General features: G+C 29.2%; 1 protein-coding gene and 1 non-coding gene across 3 annotated transcripts in view; one reads left to right on the top strand and one right to left on the bottom strand.

Moving 5' to 3' along the window:
* Nucleotides 1-7,500: 7,500 nt before the first annotated feature.
* On the bottom strand, nucleotides 7,501-7,572 carry TRNAW-CCA (transfer RNA tryptophan (anticodon CCA)). The gene has a single exon. It is a non-coding gene; the product is annotated as a tRNA-Trp (tRNA).
* Nucleotides 7,573-13,250: 5,678 nt separating this feature from the next.
* The window catches only part of LOC107436332 (LIM domain-binding protein 2), a 104,114-nt gene continuing 92,831 nt past the window's right edge, over nucleotides 13,251-24,533 (top strand). Inside the window, exon 1 of one of the 2 annotated variants that reach the window (XM_087159827.1) lies at nucleotides 13,251-13,507. The gene's annotated coding sequence lies outside the window, so the exon portion shown is untranslated. The remainder of the gene's footprint in view (nucleotides 13,508-24,533) is intronic. The other variant, XM_087159825.1, reaches the window with a different exon arrangement.

Below are 24,533 nucleotides of genomic sequence, written 5' to 3'. Positions count from 1 at the left end.
ATTATAATGATTAACTTCATGATTAACTTCAATAAGACTTGAATGCCATATTGTACAAGATCGATGTTTTCTTATATATCTATATTTCAATATTTAACAGATATTATTTACATACAATAAATATTGAATATACGATAAAAATTGACAAGGATGAATACCTCAGATGATAATTTCGTGCATATTATGGATAACTATACTTATCGAACGTGTTAATTATATTGCGATGAATATTAATCAAGATACATATCGAATATTATTTTCGAAAACAACAACGAATTAATTTCGGTAATAGATAAAAATTTAAATAAAAAACAAGTTTTGTGTTAAAAAGCTTTATTAAGGGAGAAAAGGTACTTAATAGAACATGGAAACCGTAGAAAATTACCATACTGTTATAGACGCCAGAGATACTGAATTAATTTACGTAATAGATACTACTTTTGTTACATCAATTGGTGTTTTTCAATATGTATTAAGTATACTAATATTACTATCAAGATACCGACTGTAGGTACTTATAGGAAAATAGGTTTCTTGCAGCCCAATGAAAAGAATTAATAGAAGCAGAAATCGTTAATTATGGCGATTTTCAACTATCGAATAGGGTTGACCTCGAATAATAACATTATGCTAAATAATACTGAATATAGTTAATCTTAATTTTGATGTTTTCTAATCTAATAATGTAAATTTCCATGGACGGGCAAACGAATAACAATAATTTGGACATTTTTAGCTTAATAAGTGGTGTTCTGTGTAAGTCTTACTCTCTAGTGCATGATTTCGTAAAATTGATCAATGCCAAGTTACTTTTTTCTATTGTATTGGCCATTAATAAATGGAGAAAGTATCTGTGATCTAAGTAGACAAAAATAAACAGCCGGAAGCATATCACTGAAACATGAAACTATTAATCTTTCAAAGAAGTCTGAAGAAAATAAATTATTATTTCACGTAACAAAATCGATTACCCCCCTCTCTGATGAGACAGCTACAAATGAAACACAAGATGTATTTAAAACAAATAGATAGCACAAATAGTGAACCAAGTGCTTGTTTTCAATTGACCCTTCTGAAACATTTGGAATACTAATAACTATAAACTAACAGCATGTTACAGATTAGAGAAAAAACTTGATACTAATTTATCCTAAAACATAACATGCTGGAGTTGTCCATAAAATCATTGGAAGTCATTTCTCAAGTACAAGATTCGAAACGAATGATGTGATGGGAGTGCTAAGTTAAGAAAAGAGAACATTACTCCTAGACCTTTTAACCCCAAAGCTTCGAAATATATGGAGTAAAAAAATCAGGAAGACAAAGCTTCGTTCTTCTCTAAAGAAAAATGCATAAAGAACTTTACTAACAATATCTAGTGTATACAATACTGTTCATTAGTAAGATACATAAGTAGTTTACTTTTACTTTTTCAATTTTTTTTTCACTTGTCATCTATAAATGTTCCAGAAAATTTTGCTACATTTTTTCTAATTTTAACCTGCTGTTGTTCATTTACGTCACACTAGATCTGCTCAATGGACTATTGCCGACGGTCTGGGAAACATCCCTGAGGATGATCCAAAGACGTGCTATCACAATTTTGATTCTCTGTAGAGGGGATGGCACCCCTGCCTCCGTAGCCCGATGACCTGCACGCGAAGTCGAACACTTAACGGTAGAACAGTTTAACGAGGACCCATACCGCCCAACCTCGGTCCCTACGCAAACTAATCCAAGTGGTCACCCACCCGCACACTGACCGCAGCCAGTGATGCTTGACTTCGGTGATCTGCTGGGAACCGTGTCTTAACGATCAGTCCACTGCGGGACAATTTTAACCTGCAAATTAATGCTTATTCATCAAAGATCTTGCAGTGGGCTGATCGTAAAGACACGATTCCCAGTAGAACACCAAAATCAAACGTCACCAGCAGCCAGTGAGCTGTGGGTAAGTAGTATTTGTCCTCGTGTAACTGTTTCATCATGAAGTGCTCGATTTTGGGCGCAGGTCGTCAGGCTGTCAAAGCGGGGACCCCTCAAGCAGACGATCAAAATTGTGATGGCATATATTCGAATCATCCTCAGGGATGGTTCCGATACAATTGCCAATAGCCCATTGTGCAGCTCTAGGGCTACGTAAATAAAGTATTACAACTTTTATTTATTCATAAAGTCAATAAGATGCATTGGGAGCTGCAGTGGCTCAGATATGATCACTTGCCCCCTGATAAGATGACCCATGTTCGAATACCAGTGATGGCACCGCCCACAGTGCTGATCTAAAAATATGCTCAGTGGTAGAAAGATCATGGGTTGGAGGTTAGAATACACTTGCGTTAGAGTTAAACAGGGAATGTTTTCGTGATTTTCCTCCCCATGTAAAGGATAGGAGTTTGGAAGGATAGTTTGTCTAAATGCTTGATCTAAGAGATTTCTAGTCTTCTGGATTGGTTTCAAAACTATGAGGCAACGGAGATGAGCATTGATAGTCGTAAACCTTAAACTGGTCAGCTGTTCAAACACTACATTTTCTACGTAAACCTAAAAAATTTAAAGTAAAACAAGCTTTTGATTGGAACCTTCAGGGCAATAGAGAAATGGGAAGACCTAAAATTATTTGGCGCAGGACGAATGTAAAGGAATTGAAAACAATAGGAAAGACATGGAGAGAGGCAAAATATCTACCCACAAATAGAATGAGATGGATAGTAGAAGCCCTATGCTGCAATTAGGGGTAAAAGGGTATGTGCTCAGATACCGGTTACAAATTAAAGTGAGAGACCTGCAAACTTGCCAAAATAAACTTCCAAAACCAAAATAAGAGAAAGCGATTCTTCAACATGATACAAGAATTTTTTTTTTCACTTTGTGCTTGCGGAAGACGGAAAATGACTTAATTCCATTTTACATTTCATTATTCTGTTGCTAAATATTGCAATTTTATTACATCCTATTTTGTTTGCAATTTTTTTAAAGAAAATGATCAACAACAAAAATTTACGCTCAACGCTTATATTTGTATTTTGCTCATAAAACAGTTCAAACTAGATAAAAACGGTATCACGAAGTATGGCTTAACGATAACCAGTAAAATTTATTTTCCTCACTATTAGCATCTATTTACAATCCATATAAAAATCAGCTGATTGTACGTTGAAAAATACATCAAAATAGAATCAAAGCATTTTACAGGTATTTCTTCCTTATTAAACAAACTAATTGACAATTTTTGATCATGTGTGTATCAAAGCAAATGTTTTTGATTTTTTTTAATCGGGAAGAGAAACAATTTTATTCACTACAACAAAAAAAATTTTCATCAATAAATTAATGACTTTATATACCTTTTAGCAGTAATTTCTGAAATAGCTCTGAAAATAATTCCGCTTAAAAATTACTTTAAAATTATCATAAAGATAAAATCCGTATTTTGATGACAATTACTTTGAAAAAAGGAAGTTTTTATTTAGGGTTTGGAAAATTTGGGATGTAGAAAAGAGAGATAAAGAAGTTTTAATTTTTTTTTTTATTTCTTGTTTGTTTTCAGGAATGTTTTTTTTTCCATTTGTTTTTATTTATTTATTTACTTTAGAGAAATTGCTTCTTAGAGCCGCCCATTTCATTGAAACTGAATTTAAATTCCTAGGTTTATACCCCAATTTAAAAATATCTGTGTTCCATTAAAATTTTATTTATTTAAAAAAAGAGCCCCCGAAGTTAGTGACATAAATTTTTTAATGTTTGTAATGTATCATTGTCTCCGATTACCCCCAGATGGAACCGTCTCATTGCAAAGAAACAAGCTCAGGGTTCTCATTGATTTAACGTTCTAGTAAGTAAAAATGTTAAATCACTTTATACTTATTTTTTGGTACAACTGTATTTTATTTTAAAGGCATGTTAAATACAATTAAATTAAATTAATAATACAAAATAATCTGAAATATAAACAATCAACATCCCTCCCCAGCGGGCCGTGGTAAAATTATCAAACGTTGACAGGTCAGCGGTGATAAAAAGGTTGGGGAACACTGTCTTAGAGTATTTTATTTTTATTGTTGGGCACTCTCTTTTTTTTCTTCTTTTCTTTTACACTTTTGAGTATTTTTAATAGTTTAGAGTTTTTCTAAAAATGGGTTATTTTTGTTCTAATAAATTTTCTATCCGAATTCCTTCTACTACCCGTTTGACGAAGTTAGCGAATATCACATTAAAATGTAAAACTTATCAGGTTATTTATTTTAAAATTCTATAGAAAACATTTATTCTACTCAATAATTTATAAATTATTTTTTTTTTTTGGAAAAAATTACTTCTTTTTAGGAAGTTCACGGAATTTAATCTTATTTTCCTAGTAATTTTAGTCGCCGTTTTATAAAATTCTTAATCGTGACATTTTAATCTCATTCATTTCTTTGATATTTTTTCTTCATCTTTCAAAAACAGGAAATTAAAATAATTCAAATAGTTTAAAAGAGTTAGAGGAAAAGTTAAACAAATTTTGATGTCGGATATGTTTCTTAATGCTGCAGCATTCATTTTATTTACAATGAGATTATCATGGTTGAGAAAAAAAACTTCCGGAACAAAGAACGAATCAGTCATCCAATGAAAAATAAGTAAATAAAGAAAACTAATGATGATCTCTATTCTTCTGATCCATGTTACGCACAATTGCGTCATGTGTTTACATCGAATACAAGTACTTAAAAACCATGAACTATAGTTAGAAATGAATATCGGTTAACTGGAAGTTGTTAATGTTTTAAATAATAAATTAATAGTTAATTAAATTCATTAATAATTAATTAAAAAAATAATTTTTTAGAAAACATGTCAGGCAACTTTAAAAAAGAAAATTGGATCTTTCTTTTTTTAGTAAGGCTATCGAATTTATGATTTTTCTAAGTTAATCCTTTGACTCATAATTTTTATTCAGCATATTTTTCCTATTTCTTTCATTTCCTTTGTATTAATTTAGGTAAAAATAAGTCAAAAATATTATATTTAGCATTTTAATAATGTATGGTTAGGAAATACAGCATGATACACCTGCGTCTTTTTCTGCGTTAATGATAAAAATCTTTCAAACACGGCACAATTCCAAACAAAAAATTTTGAAAATGTGCAGTTATTTAGATCTAAGAAAAGCAAGTAATGGATCATTAAAACTTCTTCTTCATATACAAAAGCAATTGTTTATAAATTTTTAAATCTGAATGGAAAAAAAATTCTAACTACTTTTTTGGATTTTATATTTTAGTACAAATATAATTCCGATAATCTAACAGATTTTTAAGCTGATTTCATGATTAAAAAATGCCAAAACTATATATATATATATATATATATATATATATATATATATATATATATATATATATATATATATATATATAGTATATGTATATAATATATGTATATAGCATTTTTTGTATATTATTTCATATATTATTTTTTATTACAGCATATACACACACACACATATATATATAGCATATAGTATCTATTTGCTTTTAGTAAGTGGATATTTCTTTCTGTTACCTAGCACTTCAGCTCTAAAAATTCACCGTGCATTCACTACATATACAAGTATGAATATCTATATTATTAATATACAATGGTAGACATAAGTATCTTACTTCTGCAAACTAAATCTTAACAATGAAAAACTTGTGCTACCACTTTTACCTTTTTTGAAAAAATGAAAAATGCCCTTTTAAAAGGACGCTATGCACAAATAGGTTAACCGTTAAATAGTTTAATAGTTAAACCGAGATTTTTTTCCACTAAGCATTTAACTCCTAATACTGAAGTATTTTTTTTATCAAGACTGTGAAAATCCAACTAAAAATAGAGATAAATGATGAAATTTTATCCTCACTATTTTTCTATTTTTGGTGCATCCCTGCTTATAACAGTATCCTGACATTTTCTTAAGACTCAGCCATTATTTGGTTGGCGGTATAAAGAAAACACTGGTACGCTGTGCTGATGTTGTACGTGTCTCTATGGCAAACGAGACCGCGGGGAGCGTTTGTATTTTGCTTAGTTAGGTTTACAAGATGCCTTAGTATTATTATTGTTAATGCAAAAGAACATATGGTCACTCTTCTTTTTCAGGCGCACGAATGCTCAAAAATTTGCTTACTATTTATTATAGGATTAAATTTCAATCTTGTTGTTTATTATTTTAGTCCATTATTTATATGGAACTATCATGGAGCAATAAAGATTCTAGCGACGCCATTAAGGTACAAAATGAGCTAAATTTTCAAAAAATTCGATTTTGAGATGTTTTGAAATGTAAGCATTTTTAAATTTAAATTTTAAAAAAGTTATGTGAATTCGACAATTTTTTGCAAAGTTATAGCCACATTTTCGAAATCAAAACAAAGACCAGCAGATTACTTTTGTATTAACTAATGTTTTTTTTCTCGAAATGTGTTCCCCCCCCCCCCTTCAAAGTTTGGGTACTTAAAATGGAACTCCGTGTCATAATTTTAGTTGAAAATTTTTAAAATCATGCATACATGTTTTAAAAATAAGTGTCTTAATCCTCTCAAGAATTTATTTTGCCTCAAAATTGTGTGACGAATGGTAAGAAAATGGATCGGATTAAAACTTTCACGAAATAAACGCTAAAATTATGAGAAAAAAAAATACTAAATTAAGTTCTTCGAGTTGGATTTAAAGATCCATGTTTGAGATTGTTGTAGAAAATGTCCTTATTAATTTTTCTAACATTTTGAAGCATTCTAAATATTTAAACTTTTTAAACTGAGTTGCAAATTTATCAAAAATTAAGTAAGACTAAAATTGTTTTATTTGTTCATTTATTTATTTAGTTTTCGGAATTTTTGCATTTAATTTACAATATTAATACTAAAATAAGGTGGTAATAATTTAAATTTTTAAAATATTTTTTAGAATTTGAGAATTTTAAATTTTAACGTCCACTCTTCAACAAATAACGGAATAAAATTATCTAAACAATGCCTGATATAAGAATCGATAGACTTGACAATAAAGGACTAGTAAAACTGTTTTTCACGTTTTTTTTACCACCAATGCTATGACCAAATTAAAATTCAAAATTAAGTTGTTTTTTTCCCCCTAATATTCCGATTTATGACATTTCATTTTACTTATTCAATTTCATGATGGTTTTTATTTTTAATTTTTTTTACCGAAAAATTAATTTTCCGATTGCAGTCATAGCTTTATAAAATATGCTGACTATGACTATCGAAATATTAAGTCTTATATACAGTTGCAATGGCTTCCGTTAACAAGAAATTAATTGGTTACAACAATTAGAAGAGTTTAAATATTTTTTCATAACCTGTAATATGCTGTATTTTTCGATAACTCTATGAGTTTGTAAAACATTTTGTTTCATTAATGCTGTGAATTAATTTTGCTTTTATTGTTTACAGTGATAATAAGTTTTAAAAAAATTATTAATTACACGAATACAAAAGAATATATTTTCTCTGACCCGGACGTGATTTGAACACGCAACCTTCTGATCTGGAGTCAGACGCGCTACCGTTGCGCCACCGAGTCATACGAAGAGTAGTATCCAGTTTATTAAAAAACATAATATATAGATCTACCCTAAATGTTGAGAATTTAAATTTTATATATTAATGTGTATTAACTAACAGAGAAAAATATTATGACCTTTTTATTTTAATTTATACAAAATTGAATAATAAGTTGACAACTACGTCTAGAAAATTCGAGAAAATAAACAAGCAGAAAAATAGATTAAGTAGCTTAAAATACAAAAATAAAATCCGTTGCTCAGTTTGTAATAAAATATAGAAGTTATATTAAAATTTTCTCGTGATTGTTTTGAAGCAAAAATAAATTTAAAAAATATTTTTATAACTATTAAGGTACATCTCCACAATAAAGTAAATATTTATGCATATAGATGGCAGCACTAAAAAAGTTAGGAAAGGCTAAAAGCCGAGCTTAGATAATAAAAATTTAAGAAATAGTGATGTTTTTTAAAGAACTATCTCTCTCCAATAATTATATTTATTAAATAATAAAATTTATTTCTAGCGTATCAATTTGTTTTTACTGAAGCGCTTTCTTTGTTTGTTAATTGCTTTATAATTAACTGCAGGTTTTATTTATTAGTGTTTCTAACGTATTTCAAATTCATAGATTATTTTTAACTATATTATTGTTTTCACATAAATTAAATAAAAAGATTTTAAGTTAAGAACTGCTTTAAACTTATCAAAAATAATAATAATTACGTGCTTAATAGGATGAACTAATTTTATATTACATCGATACAGGTAAGAATAATAAAAATTTTAATGATAAAGTAGTTCATTGTTGAAGTGCCTAAAAGTTTATAAAATAAATACTATTGAATTTTATAAGTAGTATATTGATTGGTGTAATGAATATAAAGCCTGTGAATTTATAAATAAGATCTAAGTGGCATCTGAAAAAATTTCAATAAAAAAGTTTAGAAGTATCAGAACAGCTCACAGAATTTTGTATGGTACGAGCTGTTCGATTCTTCGCCCATTAACGAAATTATTACTTAGTAAGCAAACAAGCTTTTAATGGTAATTAAGTGCTTTTAGGATTTCAATAATTGAATGCGAAGAAAAATATGGAATGGGATGAAATTGTAGCTATTCAGAATGAATTTAGAGGTTAATTTTTAAAGACCCTAAGAAATTTGTAATGATTTTATGATAGGTAGATTGAAGGATTCAATCAATTTTTTGTAGATTTAATCGGAAATTTTGACGTATAGGCGTATGCCTGAGACAGACTTTTTGATTCGGTTGTCCTCGATTTATTGCTAGAAAAGACTAAATGTCTTAAGTTAATTTTTATGTAAATGTATATGGAAGTCATTAAATGCCAAAAAATTTATTATTTCCAAAAAAATATTTTTTTTTTTCTATTTAAAGAACTTTTGAATGATCTCTTATAGCATTCTATCTAATGTCCTAAAAATCCGCAATTATTTAAATTATTTTAAAATTAAATTATTATTATTCGTAAAATATTTTATCTGTTAAGAAATTTAATTGGATAATAAAATAAGCTATATTTACTATCCCAATTTAGTTAATCATCCAATAGATACCAGGGGCTGTTACTTCATTTGTTTCTTTCACTACAAGGAAAACTAGTAATAGTAATTTTTTGTACTTATTATAATGCGATATTAATATAATCTTTAAAGACAAAGAAAAAAAATTCTGGTTTGTGAAAATTATAACTTTCTTTTACTAAAAAAGTATAATAAATTTTTTTTTAAATTATTATTTTATATGAAAATAAAAACAAACATTCCAAGCTTACTCTAAATTGAAACTGTGTGTACAGTAGATACTCCGATTTGGTAGATATTTATTTCATAAGTTCTGTTCTCAAAGCTTAATTTAAAATATTTACCCGTGTTTTTCCTAAATTTTTATTTTATGTATGATGAAGGAACTAATTAGAAACAGTTTTCTATGTAAGATTGCTATAAATTGCTATTGTCACTATATTATTATGATATTATAAGATGTAAATACTATAAAATTCATTATATAATTATTATTGTATTATAAATTATTATTATTAAAATCACTGACAACTAAAATGGGAAGATCGCATAAAAGTAAAATAAAATTTTTATACAACAAAACAACAAATTTGAAGCATTTTTAGTGACGAAAAAACATTGTATATTTTTTTCCATTTCGTTTTGGTTGAGGAGATATTAAAAATATAAATTTAAAATATAAATCGGAAAAAAAAATCGAAAAAGTCCTCGTTGAAGATTTAACACAGCAAATAAATTGTTATCCTATATTATGTTAACTAATGTTAACAAATGTTATGCTAGAGCTTTTAAATTTATCGCTTAAAAGTAAGAAATTTTATTCTTGGTTCTGAAATTTATTTTCTCAGCTTTAACGTTTTAAAACGTGCATCAACCCTTTACAGTCAACAGTGCTTGTCGCCTGTCGGTCGCATAGAACATGACAACGTATTGAAGGCAAAAATTGCAATTTCTGATAAATGATAACTTGATAATTATCACGAAATATTTAGAATATTTTCTCCAAAACTAAAGAACTGACTATAAAATAATAATAATAATAATCCCGATTCGCGAGTGGCAATTCGGGTATAGCGCTGCTTTCAGGAGAACTCCTCCAGCCAGCCGTCTCGCGTCGTGGCGGTTACTATGGTTACGAGGAAAAGTCACTTCGAATAGGGGTGTGGGGTGAATAGTTTTGTCTTAATCTTGGCATACGTTGGTCAGAGTAAACCTATTGACACCTTCTTTCCCCCATTTCCTCCCCATTAGAGATGTGCTCTCGCTTGTTACCATACCAGCAGACAACCCCAGACTTTTAGTTTGGAGGAGTTCTCCTCAAAGTCGCACTATACCATCATGGCTGTTCACACAAGATGTCACTCATGGAGTGGAGGGAGAAGGTAATAAGAAGTGTGACAACACACATTTCTGTTAAAATAAAAACATCCGGAATCAGCAGATTAAACATTTTGATATTTGTTTCGCCGTTTTCATCAAAAAAGTACCGTTAAAAATAATCATAATTATTGTTAAACTCATAAAAGACACTAAAACGCTTAGTGGAAATAAAATTTGACATCTGATCTGTTTCTGAACTGCAAGTGTATGTTTATGCAATGTAATGTGACATATGACGAGGGGGTAGGGAGTATAGTGAAATATGACTCTTTGTGACAAAGGGGAGTAGGGCTCAAAAATATTGGGGGGGGGGGGGAAAGTGTATCATTTATTATGGAGCTATCCCTTTCTAGGAAGTTTCAAAATCAAAAAAATTTTCTCTTTGACGCATTGTTAATTTGATGTGTTTATTAGCTACACTTATAAAATTAGGGATCTTTGTTATATGAATGTGAGTTAAACTAATAAATAGGATTTAAATCATCTATTTTTAAATGAATATAAAAAAAACGAACGTGCTAAACAAAATATTTATTAGTGGGGAAATAAAAAGGAGGAGAATTAAAGAGTTTAAATAGGGACACCAAAAATATAACTATCTTATGTCAACCGTCAAACCGTGTTGAGACCCATATTCAAATCCTGATTGTGGCTAGTCAGACTAGCCCAGTGTTTCCCAAAGTGTGGAACGCGTACCCCCATGGGTACGGCAGCAGTTCAGCTGGGGTACGCGTTCTTATGAGAAATATAATGCAACAAACGAAAATTTCAAAAAAAATTTTATTTAAAAAAACAAAACTAGCCATGTAAATTTACGATTACGTATTTTTCTATTGGCTACTTTTTGCAGAGTTAACATTTAATAATAAGTGGTGTCAACAGCCAGTTGTGATTTTTAACTTTTGTGCAATTTTTTTTATATTAAAAAATACATTCATTTTTTTTTTATTAGTCGTACACAGCGTTACGAGAAATTTAGAAAGGGTACACAAAAGTCATAAATTTGGGCACTAGCCTATCGACTTTTTTAGCGTTATTTTTCTCCTTGCTACGAAAAGGCAAATTAGTTAAGCGAAAAGACGTTCTCTTGTGCCCTTACTTATTCCATGTTTTTAATTTTAATGAGTAATAAGCCAATGACAAATTTTCTAAATATTGTAATTATATATTTAAAATTCATCAAAAATCTTATTGCAATAAGTATTCTTGTGTTAGTAATATGATAATATTCTGAGCATCGTTGCTTTTTCTGATAAAAATAAGGGCTGTTTTTACAGTCGATGATGGGTTTTTGAAATTGCTTGTTTTGCCTTTTGCAAAATAAGCGGTGTCTGGTATAAGCATTTCAGGAAGTCAATTATGTTTTTTTTTTAAGTTATCGTTGAATAAAATCTTACACAACTTTTGTAACGTAATTGTATTATTCAACTTTTTTGCTGTTAAATGCAAATTTTAATTATGAAATCTCAAACAAGCTATAATATTTAATACAAAAAACTATATAAAATACAAGGAACTATAATATTTAATACAAAAAAACAAGTTTAAATAATTTTATCGAACTGGACGGCAAGTTATAGTTAAAATAATTTTATTTATACAGTATCAATAACAATTCTCGAAATTTGAAATCAAATTAAAAATTTCAAATTTTTCAATTACACCAAATTTAATTTTAATTAAATGTAAATTGTAATTAAATGTAAATGTAATGTACATAAATGTAATGTTTATAACCGAAAATTGTTGTTAAAGATTTTAATAGATAACTTTTTTAATGTTTGAATTAGAATTTATCGGAATTATTACGGGATGGAATTTTTGACTTTTACAGATAATCGGGCAAAGAGTTGAAAAATTTATGAAGGAATTAAATCACCATCGATTACCAAGAATTGGCTGATTTTAGATAGTTGATTAACTTTCTCTGTTCTCAACAAAGACAACTCTATAAGTTTAAAGTGAAGAAAGAAGTCTCAAATTTATCAACAACTGAAATGTTTTGAACTGTTTTATGACAATTTATTTTTACTTAGATCAGTTTTACTCGATTCATTTTAAAGCTTAATTGTGTGAATTATTATGAGGCTGATTTTTTTTACTTCATTTTTTTTTTTTTTAAATTCTAGATTATCGAACAAAAAGTTGGAAAGATATTTAAACAAAATTGAGTATAAAGAGTTGACTGATGTTATAAGGAATTATGTGAATCTTTGTCAATCAGTGATAACTAAATAAATTTGTAACGGAAAAAAAATCGTAAATTTATCAACTGTAGAATCGTAACTGTATCAACTGTTCAAAGTGTAGAGAAAACATGGACAAAATCGCAGATGAGAAAACGAGGAAAAAGAGAAACAATAATAAAAATGACAAGAAACCGGAAAAAAATCCGAAAAAAAGGTGAAGAAATGTATAGAAATCCGGAAAATAAAAGATAAAATCTTTTCATCAGCTCACACAATTATATCCAAGGAGTGCTTTCTAATATTGTATACATATATAATTTTCACGCTCCCCTTTCTAAATTACTTCATAGCTGATTTTTTTTCTCCAGATATTAGAACAAAGAGTTGAAAATTTATGACGGTTGTTTATCAAAATTGAGTGCCTAATTATACAATTTTCATAATTTCGAACCGTAAATAATAAAACGAGCCAGTAACAGGAAGTCCATATTACTCTCTAAAAGGGGAAGAAGAAAAAAGTTAAACATATAAATAAAATTATTCCTTTTCAAACTCAGCTACTTTTCCCACATACACAAAGAGGGAAGTTTCGTAAAGTGGGAGGGGGAGAAGGGAGAAATGTCGGAATACACAATAGCTAGACGTATGACGTCATCATGACACAATGCTTATCATTTGACAATGAAGGTTTATTTGAAACTCACCTTTAGCGGGTGACTGCTTCGATACTGTGGTCTGGACATTTAAGTTTGTTTATGCCCAAGAAGACGAACAGAACAGAAATTAAAACTTGGTATCTTGGAACAGATTCGTGAAGTTTTAATTACATTCTCTTAAGGTAAGTTTGAAATCTAAACTTATTATAAATATTTATAGTAAAAAGTTTTATATCAATCAGTTTTACAAGTAAGTTCAGTTTGATAATTAACCCTTTAATTTTGTTCAAAAATCGAAAGTTTATTAATTAGCCAAGTGTTTTTGATAAATGAGACGAAAAGTTATGTTTGACCTTCGTTTCTTAATTAATAGTTATTTTAATTAAAGTTTTGATTTTCCGTAGCTTTACTTTATTTAAGTAAATCATTTAAATTTATTAGTAATAGTTAAGTTCTGATTGCAGACTACTAAATTATTTCATAAAACTATGAGGCTCTTTTTTTTTGCGTGTGAAGCAATTTTTTTATCAATTTTTTACAGTTTGATAATTTATCCGTTGATTTGAATTACAAATTTGATATTTTACCACTTAACCATTCAGTCCGTAATAATATTAGATAAATTTTAATTAAAGACTTCTAAATTATTTATAATTTTGGCAATTTAAAACATAAAAGTCCTGAAAAAGAATTTTTTACCATGTTTTGTAAATTTTTTATCAAACTCTTCTCCAATTTGGTAATAAATTTTACATATAATTCAAATTTTGCTTTTATTCTCACGAATTTAAAATGTTTTGATAATTGATCGATAAAATGTTTCAATAAAAAAAGGAAAAAAAGTTTAGAGCTTTGTTTTTTAAGCTGTTTTAAAATAAATTTTCTCTTCTTTAGTAAATTTCTTCATTAATTAAACGTATACTCTTTCCAACATGATTATATTGATAAAAGAACACCAAATTATTTTAAAAATAGGCAAATTTAAGACATTTAGGTCCATGAAAAAATACTTTTATCCGAATCTTATCAGCATATTTTTACTCTGGTAAAGAATTCATGTTTAACTAAATAGGTAAGTAGATTAAAGTATTTTAGCAATTGTAAATAAAATTAATTGTATTTGTTTATTTGTTAAAAACAACGTTGATCAATTTAAATGTTTCTTTTTTTTCGTATAGTTTCTGTAAACAATTTTACCAAAATTAAAAGAAAAAAAAATTTTACACTTTCATAGCCTAATCAATTTTACACGAATGTAAACATGATAAGAAAATGTTATTAAAACATATAAAATATTAAAAAACAAAACCTATAAAATGTGCATAATTTTTTTTTATCTGCTTTAGCGTTTTAACTAGCTATTATTATTTATAATTAGAATATGGTTATATTTTTATTGTTTTTCTTCCTCAAGTATCCTCTGAGTATATGTGCTGAGTATTTGGTTGATAGCTCCTTAGAATTATTACAAAAAGAAGAAGCAAAAAAACTGTAATATTAAGCGAAATGTGTTTATTTTCTCGGGGGGGGGGGTCATTGAAACAGAATTGCTGAACTTCAATCATCCTACAACAACACTCGAAATTTTCAATAAAAACGAAACATAGTGAAATATTTCAGCAAAATTTTTTTCCCTTTCAATCTTTTTTAACCGTCGTCTTTTAATATTTCTTCAAATTTTTGAGTATTTTTTAAAATTATTTATTATTAATATTTCTTCAAATTATTGTCTGAGCTTATATTACAATAGGGCGTTGATTTTAAAGAGAGCCGTAAAAGTGTTTTCTCTGCAATATGCATACGGCTTGCGGAGAAAGTTATATCCCTCCATTTCATTTTTTGTTCCTTATCACAAAGAAAGGTTTTTTATTGATATGTTTAGATTCCACTTTCAGCACGTTTTGATAACTTTCTTTTCTTATATAAATTTTGATTCAATATTTTATCTGTGTTACGTAAAAAAAGATTTTTTTATCACGCAAAACAGGGATACATAACCTTTTCGGAAGGAAAAAAAACTCTTAGTGTAATAAGAACAATACCAATTTGTCTTAAAATTTAAGAGCCAAAAACCAGCAGAAACATCCGTACATCCTCCTAACATCCAGCGTCTAATATATTAGACAATATTTTCTACAGTTTTATCACTTAAAAATGATATTTTAAGGTGTTTTTTTTTTTTTTCCTGTTTGTATGTCTTTACAAAGTGATTGTTTATATAAAAATATAATTTGATTTACCCTTGTCAATTGGAGTTTTTAATCCCAATAAAAGTTATAAGGTCGGTGAGAAATTCATCTTAAATAACTTTTTGGACGACAATCTTATACTTTATTTATATATCTTGTTATTTGAATCTAAGAGGATTTTGTTTCATGATCACAATGTGAAGAGACATATTATATTATATATATATTATATTATGAATATTATATTATACATATTATATTATGTATATTATATTTCAATTATCATCGAATTGTAGTATCATATACATATATACACTTAGGACGATATGGAATTCGAAGAACAATTTTAAAGGGATGATTCTTACACACTTTTATCGTATAAAACAAATAGAGAATTTCGAAAATAAAATGAGTGCTTGTAAAAAAATAGTTTGCAAAAAAGCAGATACTAGCAGTTAATAAAATTTAGAGTAAAACTTGAGTACGATTTCTATTTTTAATCGAAGTTAATTGCCTCGCTTCAAAAAAAGAAAAAAAAAGTTCTTTTTAAGATAAGCAATTATCTTAAAAGCAAACGATTTTCTACATTTTTTGCCATCCAAAATTGAGGCTTTTTACTTTGTAAAAACGAAATGGCGTCAATGGAACTTTCTAAACATATCCGCTGGGAAAAATCGGTCGTATTCGAGATCAGCGATCCATTGTGAAAAGAACTGCGCTTGCGTCGAGCATTCATTCACGCGTGGCGAAAGGCAGTAAAAATGGCCGCTCGTTATGCACGCACGACAGATCATTCTTTCTCACGAATTGAATCACCAAATGTTCCCCGAGCGCCTCTCTCGTTTGGAGCTTTTCTCGAATGCAAAATTTTGTTGTGCGCCATATTTGATGCTTTTAGCTATCCAAGAAATTCTTCGATTATGTTATATTGTTTTAATTTTTGAAAGTATTTTCATTCTTTTTTTCCACGGTTTTCACTATTATTTTTGTTACATCGAATATTTGCTTAAATTAATCATTTGCTTATTTTTAGATACAACACCTATTTATTTAATTCCTTCTTTTTTATCAAATTTGAGTTACACATACAGTTTATACACACAGTTGTTTCATACTTTAGTATTTTTTATCAAGGAAATTTAGAATATCAATTTGACATATATATGTTAATTTGTAAAACAATTTTCAAATCCATTGTTTTGATTACGATAACAATTCTTAATTCTATTTAATAATTTGCATAACTCGAATTTAACGAAGAATTTTCTTCTAAAATCGGTACTAGCAGTTTGTTTCTCCTGTAAAAGCTGGAAAATTTACTTTATTTTTATTTATTTTAAATACTCTTCCTACTTAAAAAATATTTTTATATTGAGCGTTTTTAAATTAAAAATCGTTTTCAATTTTTGTCGATAAGCGAATTTTATTTGGAAAGATTTTGATGCTTTTAGGGTTCTTCGTATGTGCATGTGCGAAAATCATAGGCGTTTTTAACGAAGGGGAGGGTGGGTGTATGTCCCCATACTCTAACAGTTAGAAACAATGTGTGCTAGTCATGTTCTCCATTGTGTTTTTGCACACAAAATTTTTCCTGGTGATACTGATACGTACAGTGATACAAAAAATCTTATTAAAAAAAAGAAGAAAAATTTACTACTGCCGATGTTTCAGAAATTATTAAATTTTAAATTGCACGCTTCTCTCTTTTGTAACATAAAAACCTATTCGAGGAAAAAATTTGATTTGGATACTTGCAAGTGACGTCTCGAGTGGTTCAGCCAATCAGGTTCGACACACATGCACGACGTCGCTTGCAGGTATCCAGTTTAATATGATTAAGCGTGATAATAAACCCAAGACATACTGCTGTAAAGTTAACACGTCATGCACAACCACGTGATTAGACACAACCGTCCATGTAATTAGCAGTAAGTACTTAATTCTGCATACTTTAATTGAAATGTAATGGGAACATTAAGATTCTAAAATATTATTAATTAGTAAGTCAGTAGTTTTTAAGTTACTTTATACCTAAGTTCAAGATTTTCTTCTTTATTTTTATTTTATTTATGTACTTATTTTTGGACATCGTAGTTTAATTTAGCGAAATAAATTTGGGGATTAGATAAGAAAGAATATTTGTAGCTACGTACTGTTATACCTGAAATAAAGCAAAACAGCGCATTTAGTTTAAATTTCGAATTCAATTTATGAGTAAACAAATTCTTAATAATGACAATTTTTCAAATTAAATTCTCTTATTTAAATTATGCACTACTCGCCAACCCTCAGTTATTATATATATTATACGCAGTATATTATACATCAATTGGGTATTTGCACTTCAAGAAGAAGACCTCCCATACCCACACATATGACCTATGACATCAGCGCCAGCTAATCTTTATCAGCAAAAGGACGTATTAAAGTTGAGCTAAGTTTCTCCTCATAAGTTAGAAGGTTAATTAACGATAAGTTAATGAAATACATAGCCGTATTTCACATCGAATTAGTTGAAATATAATTCTTTCTCGTCTACTTGAATTGAAAACATTGAGAAAGAATTTAGAATCTGTCACTTAAGAGAATTGATACTTGACGGGCTTGGCTTACTCGAAATAGAATGGAAAGAACAGTTGCTAACGTAAACAAATTACGCATTTCAACAGCCAATCAGGATCGAAATATCCACACTACGTCACTTGCAGATATCCCACTGTACCTAAAGGACGCTAAACTAGAAATTCTTCCGGACCGTTAAGGATTAAGAGAATTTTTCGAAGCTTACTCGCCAAAACTTGTGACAAAGGTATGGTTTTAAACAATGCATTATACCACCTTGCCATAAGGAATTATCTGGGCTTTAGAATGGACAAAGAACTTTAATATTTTAAAAATCATTAAAATTTTAGAAATCGTCAGTTTGGCGATATTTTTCCGCAACATAAGAATTATAAAAATTAATGAATCATTCTCAATTTTTGAAAATGTTTATGATCCAAGAAAAAAATGCAACGTTGGAGTAACTTTTAAAATTTAAAAATTTGGGTTGTTTCAAAGGCAACGTACAACGAGAATTTATGAACAACGAATGCCGAAAACACAGCGTTTGTGCAGCTTTAGGACCATTGACAATAAGGAAATACAAAATGCATTAGACTATCGATTTGATGCTGTTTGATGTTCAATACTACTGTAAACAATTTCCACTGAAAATCTATGGAATTTCAATTTATTTTTCAAATTTCAATTGATAAAAATTTTTATATTTTTCTATAATTTAGTTTGTCACTTACTATCATGTGTGTAATAGTTTCCGAAATATAAATGTTTAAAATCCATTCATTCACAATAGGATTCATTAAGAAGTAAAATATAAATCCTAGTTTGTTATTTGATGTTTCAAAACAATTTCTTTTTTCATTTATAAACTTTGAGATGAAATAAAAGTGAAGTGTTTATTTTTTTTATTATCTAATTACATTTCCAATTATCGCTCAAAATTAATAAAAAGAAATTATTCAAAGGGCATCATTTACGGCTGAATAATTCTTTTGATACTTAGAAGTTTCTCTTCTAAGGAATTCAAATTTTATTATTTCACTTATAATTGAGTTCCATAGCTGAGCTTCGAAAATTTCTTCGCACTATCTTTCTTTTGCAAAGCAAACTCCGAATTTTCGAAAACAGTGACTTCAAAGTTAAATAATTCCTTTCATAAGATGGATAACTCTTCTTTTTCTTTATTGGAAACGCCTACATTTTAGAGAAGTTTCACTGTATTTTTATCCAATCTTTCTTATCTGTTAAATTACAGTAGGAATCATTGAACCAATGGGCGAAATTCCTCCCTCTTCATTCCACGTCTTCTTAGCTTGGCTGCTTTTCAATCGATTGTGGAACGCCAAATGGCGATCCCAAAGCCTCCGGTGTCAATTAAAGCTCTCGACCAATCAGGGTACGATTCGATTTTCAATTCCAAGCCAGCGTGAAACTAGATATAGCCACTGTTGAGCTCTCTTTGCTCAAATTTAGCAGGATCGGAAATTGCATTTTGCTGATGACGACGCTTTTCTTGAAAGACATTTTTCAGCAGTATTTAGTGTCGTCCTCCTATTAAGTTTCCTCGATTGGGTCCACTGTTTGACGTTCCCTACCCTATTCGAATAAATTTATAGCAATATAAAAGACAATTTAGCTCAAAGGTACTAGTCATCAAATTTTACTAACTTGTCAAGAGCGAGTATTTATACCTTTGCTTTTAAACCTTTTACTTACCTTTCCAAATATCTACTTGAATTGGTTTGAGTATCTGTACAGTGTACACATGTGTATGTAAAATACTAGTTTATTTAAATGACCTTGCCATTAAAATATCCACTAAGTCTATCTGTCGATTAATTTCAATAAGTTCCCGTTAATTGCTGTAAAATTACGAGCTGTAGAACTGAACAACATAAAAACAATCCAGCTCACTTGCAACGCAATCGGTTCAGGCGTCGGGAGCTGGGTTTAGTGAGTTTGATCTTGACAGCCGACAAATGCAGCAAAGTGAACGCTAAAATTGTCGTTCCTGAAAGACCTCTCGTTTGTTGTGTTGAGGCAGTTCGGAGAGAGGGGTACCAGCTCAGGCACTGCTCACATCGTTAGATCGGAGTCAAAATTATGTGGCATTCTCATCATGGCCGTTTAAAGATAGATCCCTAAAAATGGGGCAAAATGATGGGATGATGATGATGTAAGAACAATGTATAATAGCATTGCAACAACAGTAACATCCATTATGTAGCACCTAGTTATTTTATACTTTTTTAAGCAAATTATTGGGATCCAGTATGCCTGGTTCTTTTGTTATAATTGATATTTTTTGATGTGGTTGGTAGCTTTGGTATAGTATGTGTTTCTTCTCTCGATTGTTTTGACTCTCTTATGGTTGATCAAGAAGCAGCAATTCCGGGAGGGAGAATTGAGTATTCTCCAGAGGATCCCTCTTAACTGTTTCGTTTTATTTGTAAATATTTACCTCAACTATTCTTGATACTCGAAGTCATTATTGGGGTTCTTTTACGTAACCAGCTATGTTTGTTTGTGTATGTGTGAGGAACAACGCACACTTCAAAACGGTATTTGTTAGATTTGGAAAACAATTGCGCTAAATGCTTACATGTTGATTCAAACCACGGTTAGCAGTTAACTTCGCTATGTCATAAGATGACTAGTTGTTCATTGCCAGTGTAGATATCTGGATCAGCATAGTGACAATGCAAATCGCGAGACGGGCAGATGGGCTCCTATCTGCTTCGTTTTCTGTGTAAATATTTGCCTCAACTTTTGCTGATATTCAAAGATAGGAAAGGTTTTCAATCAGTTCTGTTATGTAACAGAACTCGTTGTGTAATGAGCTCTGCTTGTTTCTTCGTGAGAAAGAGCAGGTATTTGTTTAGATTTGAAACAAAATTGCGGCAAATATTTGCGTTTGATCTGTAAGCTAGGTTAAGAGTTAACTTGACTATGTCACAAAATAAAAAAATTAACTCGTTATCTATTCCGTAAACGAGTTTCAACAGTGTTTTTTCCCCTTACTTTAATTCTTTCTCCGCTTCAGGTTTGCGCCATTTTTCATTGTTTTGGTGCTTTTTTTTTTTTTTTTTTTTTTTTTTTTTGGTTGTTTCTATATTCAAATTAAGTTGGTAATTTCGTATTTTTATTTTAACCTTTTAATCTGTGGCAATAGGGTGCCACAAAAGAACGAGTTTGTGGAAGATAACCTATAGTATTTAGAAGAAATACCTCTTTTTTTCCCTCTCTGAGCAGTTTTTTTTGCTCTGAATGTAAACAAAAACCGGTTCTAAAGAGCGTGAAGAGGTTTTCCCTTTCTCAAATATGCACAAAGCAGAGCATGTTGCGTAATAGAACCGGTTGAATCTCTTAACTTGCTTTGGAGTTAAGGCCTGTTTACACGGTCCAATTTCTTGAATCCGAGAAATCGGACGGATTTCTCTGTCCAAGAAATTGGATGATTCGTTGACACTATCCAAGTTCTTGAATGTCGCTGATTCGTTGAAAGAAAAACTCGCGCATGCGCATTGTTCATATTCAACATTATAAAATAATACTTACATAAGTTTAAAATTACTGAATAAATTCAAATAAAATCATAATAACACAAATAAACCGCAACAGGTCAATTTATTTGGACTAAAATATATGAAAACAGACAAGAAGATGACATAATTTACTGCCTGATTGTTGACGTCACAAAACCAAGGACGCTGATTGGTTAAGGGAGAAAAAACTTGGATGGAAAGTAGAACATGCTCTACTATCGTCCAAGAAGTTGGACCAAGTTCTTGGATGTTTGTTTACACGATCAAAGCTCAAAGCAAAACAAGTTTCCATCAATATCAATCAATCTCTGTCCAAGAAATTGGATCGTCTAAACAGGCCTTTAAGGCAAACATAAACAATCAAACCAAAACAGTTACGAATCTCCACCCCGTTCGCGTTGCGTATTATAAAGGTAGGATCAGTTATTCTCTGAAGATGATTAGCATTTTATGAAAAACAAACTTAATTGATTATTCCTAATAGAAATCACTCTAATTAAAATCAGTGAAACTATTACAAAACAAAAAAAATGCATTTTTGCAAATTTATCTCTAATACTGAGCTACCATTTGCTACTAACATAATATTACGTAGAATTTCGTGCAAATTCGCTGTGGTTTTATTTTTGCGTGAAATTGTACCATAGACTAAAAGAAAAAGTCTTTAAATTGAACCAAAATAATGTGCACTAAAATTTATGGCCTAAAATTATTAATGTTTAAAATTATTTTAGTAGTATCAGGGTATTGTGAACATTTCATAATAGTAATCAAATTTTTTCTGCTAACTTAATATGGTGTATCAAATTGTATCATAATATTCATCCTTAACGGAAGTCAAACTAAACTCTAGTAGGCAGATTCAAATAGCTATTTTAATATTGTATTAAATTGATCCTAAATATCGTGGTAGTTTTCGGATATTTTTACATGGTTTAAAATTTAACCATAAGCATAATAATGTTCGAATTTGATACATCTTTAATTTGGTGTATAATTGAATCATAGGATTTAGATAGAACGTAAACAGGGTTCTCTAAACACATGAATAAAGTTTCAAAAAATTCCTTTTTGATTAAAACAATTTATATTTTGATGAAACTGGTTTTTCTAAGAGTGGCTTCAATCTAGTTGATATTGAATCAGGTGAATCTCAAGCCACAAATGATTGCTACATCATACTTCTGCCCGTGCTGCTGCATTCTTCAGCTGTGAATATGTTGATGCTGAATCATTATGATTTAACTTATAAATGTTCCACGTATTAGTTTAGATACAATGACTGATTTTAAAGGGAATTAAGTGCAGTATTTTACTATTTATTTTCTTGGACTTACTTATAAGGTAAGTTCTTGGTACTTACTTAGTTCGAATTTAAGATTTCGCCTATCAGCTTATGAAGAGAGAATGCGAGATGCATAGTGCGATGAATTAAACTATAGATTCTAGATACGGTTTTTCTATTTAATATTAACAGTGAAATTTCTTTCAACTTATGTAACTATGCAGTGAGCAAAAAAGAAGTGAACACCCTGAATAACTTTCGGTTTTATGATCAGATTTTCACGCGCTAATCTTAATTGTTTGAGGGGCCTAACTTAAAATATGCTAATTAATATGCGCAGATAATATTTTAAGTTACGAAATCAGACACGAAAAAAAAACTTTATCTAAATAAACTTACCTTCCTTTCAACGGATTTTGATTCTTTGCGCTAAAAATATGGGAGGAGGAAGCTAAAGCCAAAAAAAAAAAAAAAAAAAAAAAAAAAAAAAAAAAAAATAGTCACGACAGTTTGAGCCCTTTAAAGCTGATTTTTCTTTCTACGTATTTTGCTATATCTCTAAAATGTTTTGAGCGAATCGAAGCCTTTTTGCCACACAATTTTAGAATTCGTTTATCCAAAGATAAATGAACTACACAAAAATAAATTTTTACTAGTTCTCTTCTAATTTACTTTTTTGTTAAATTTTATTTAATATTTAATGAAAAATTTAATTCTAAGGTATACATGGAATTTTAATTCTGAAAATACAAAAAATTTTTAAACTAAATAATTTGAACAGCTCTCAGGAAAACAGATTTTAAATGCACGAATTTTTAACATTTGATAACTAAGGTTTGGCAAGTAAGAAGAAAAATCCTTAACTCAATATGCAAAATTGTTTGCTTATTAATTCTAATTTCAATTTGCTTATTAATTTTGAATTCTGATTTAATGTAAGAAGGAAAATCCTTAACTCAATATGCAAAATTGTTTGCTTATTAATTCTAATTTCAATTTGCTTATTAATTTTGAATTCTGATTTAATGTAAGAAGGAAAATCCTTAACTCAATATGCAAAATTGTTTGCTTATTAATTCTAATTTCAATTTGCTTATTAATTTTGAATTCTGATTTAATGTAAGAAGGAAAATCCTTAACTCAATATGCAAAATTGTTTGCTTATTAATTCTAATTTCAATTTGCTTATTAATTTTGAATTCTGATTTAATGTAAGAAGGAAAATCCTTACTCAATATGCGAAATTGCTTGCTTATAAATTTTTTGAAAATTCTTTAAACGTTCGAAGTTTGAAATAAAATGCATTGAAATGCAATTTTATTTTAAAATCTTCCTTATTTTTCTTGTACTTAGTTATCAATAACATTGACTGTTGAGAATAATTCTCAAAATGTTGTGATCGTACTGTTCTGAGTTTATTTTTATATCTCTTGTCGTTTCAAATTCGTTTCCAATATTTACATGAACAGAATAACACATACAGAGTTTTCAAACTATCGAGTCTTTCAACATCTTCTGCTGATTTCTTTCCTATTCAACTTGAATGGGAAATATATTAAAAACCTCGAATTTCGGCTGCAGAAAAAAAATTTCTAATTTATGCAGTATCGTTTTATTTGGAAGAAAA

This window comes from Parasteatoda tepidariorum, chromosome 3, assembly GCF_982258835.1.
Source record: "Parasteatoda tepidariorum strain Cologne lab strain chromosome 3, Ptep-v5.0, whole genome shotgun sequence".
NCBI classification, from domain to species: domain Eukaryota; kingdom Metazoa; phylum Arthropoda; class Arachnida; order Araneae; family Theridiidae; genus Parasteatoda; species Parasteatoda tepidariorum.
This window is presented reverse-complemented; position numbering and strand designations above follow the sequence as displayed.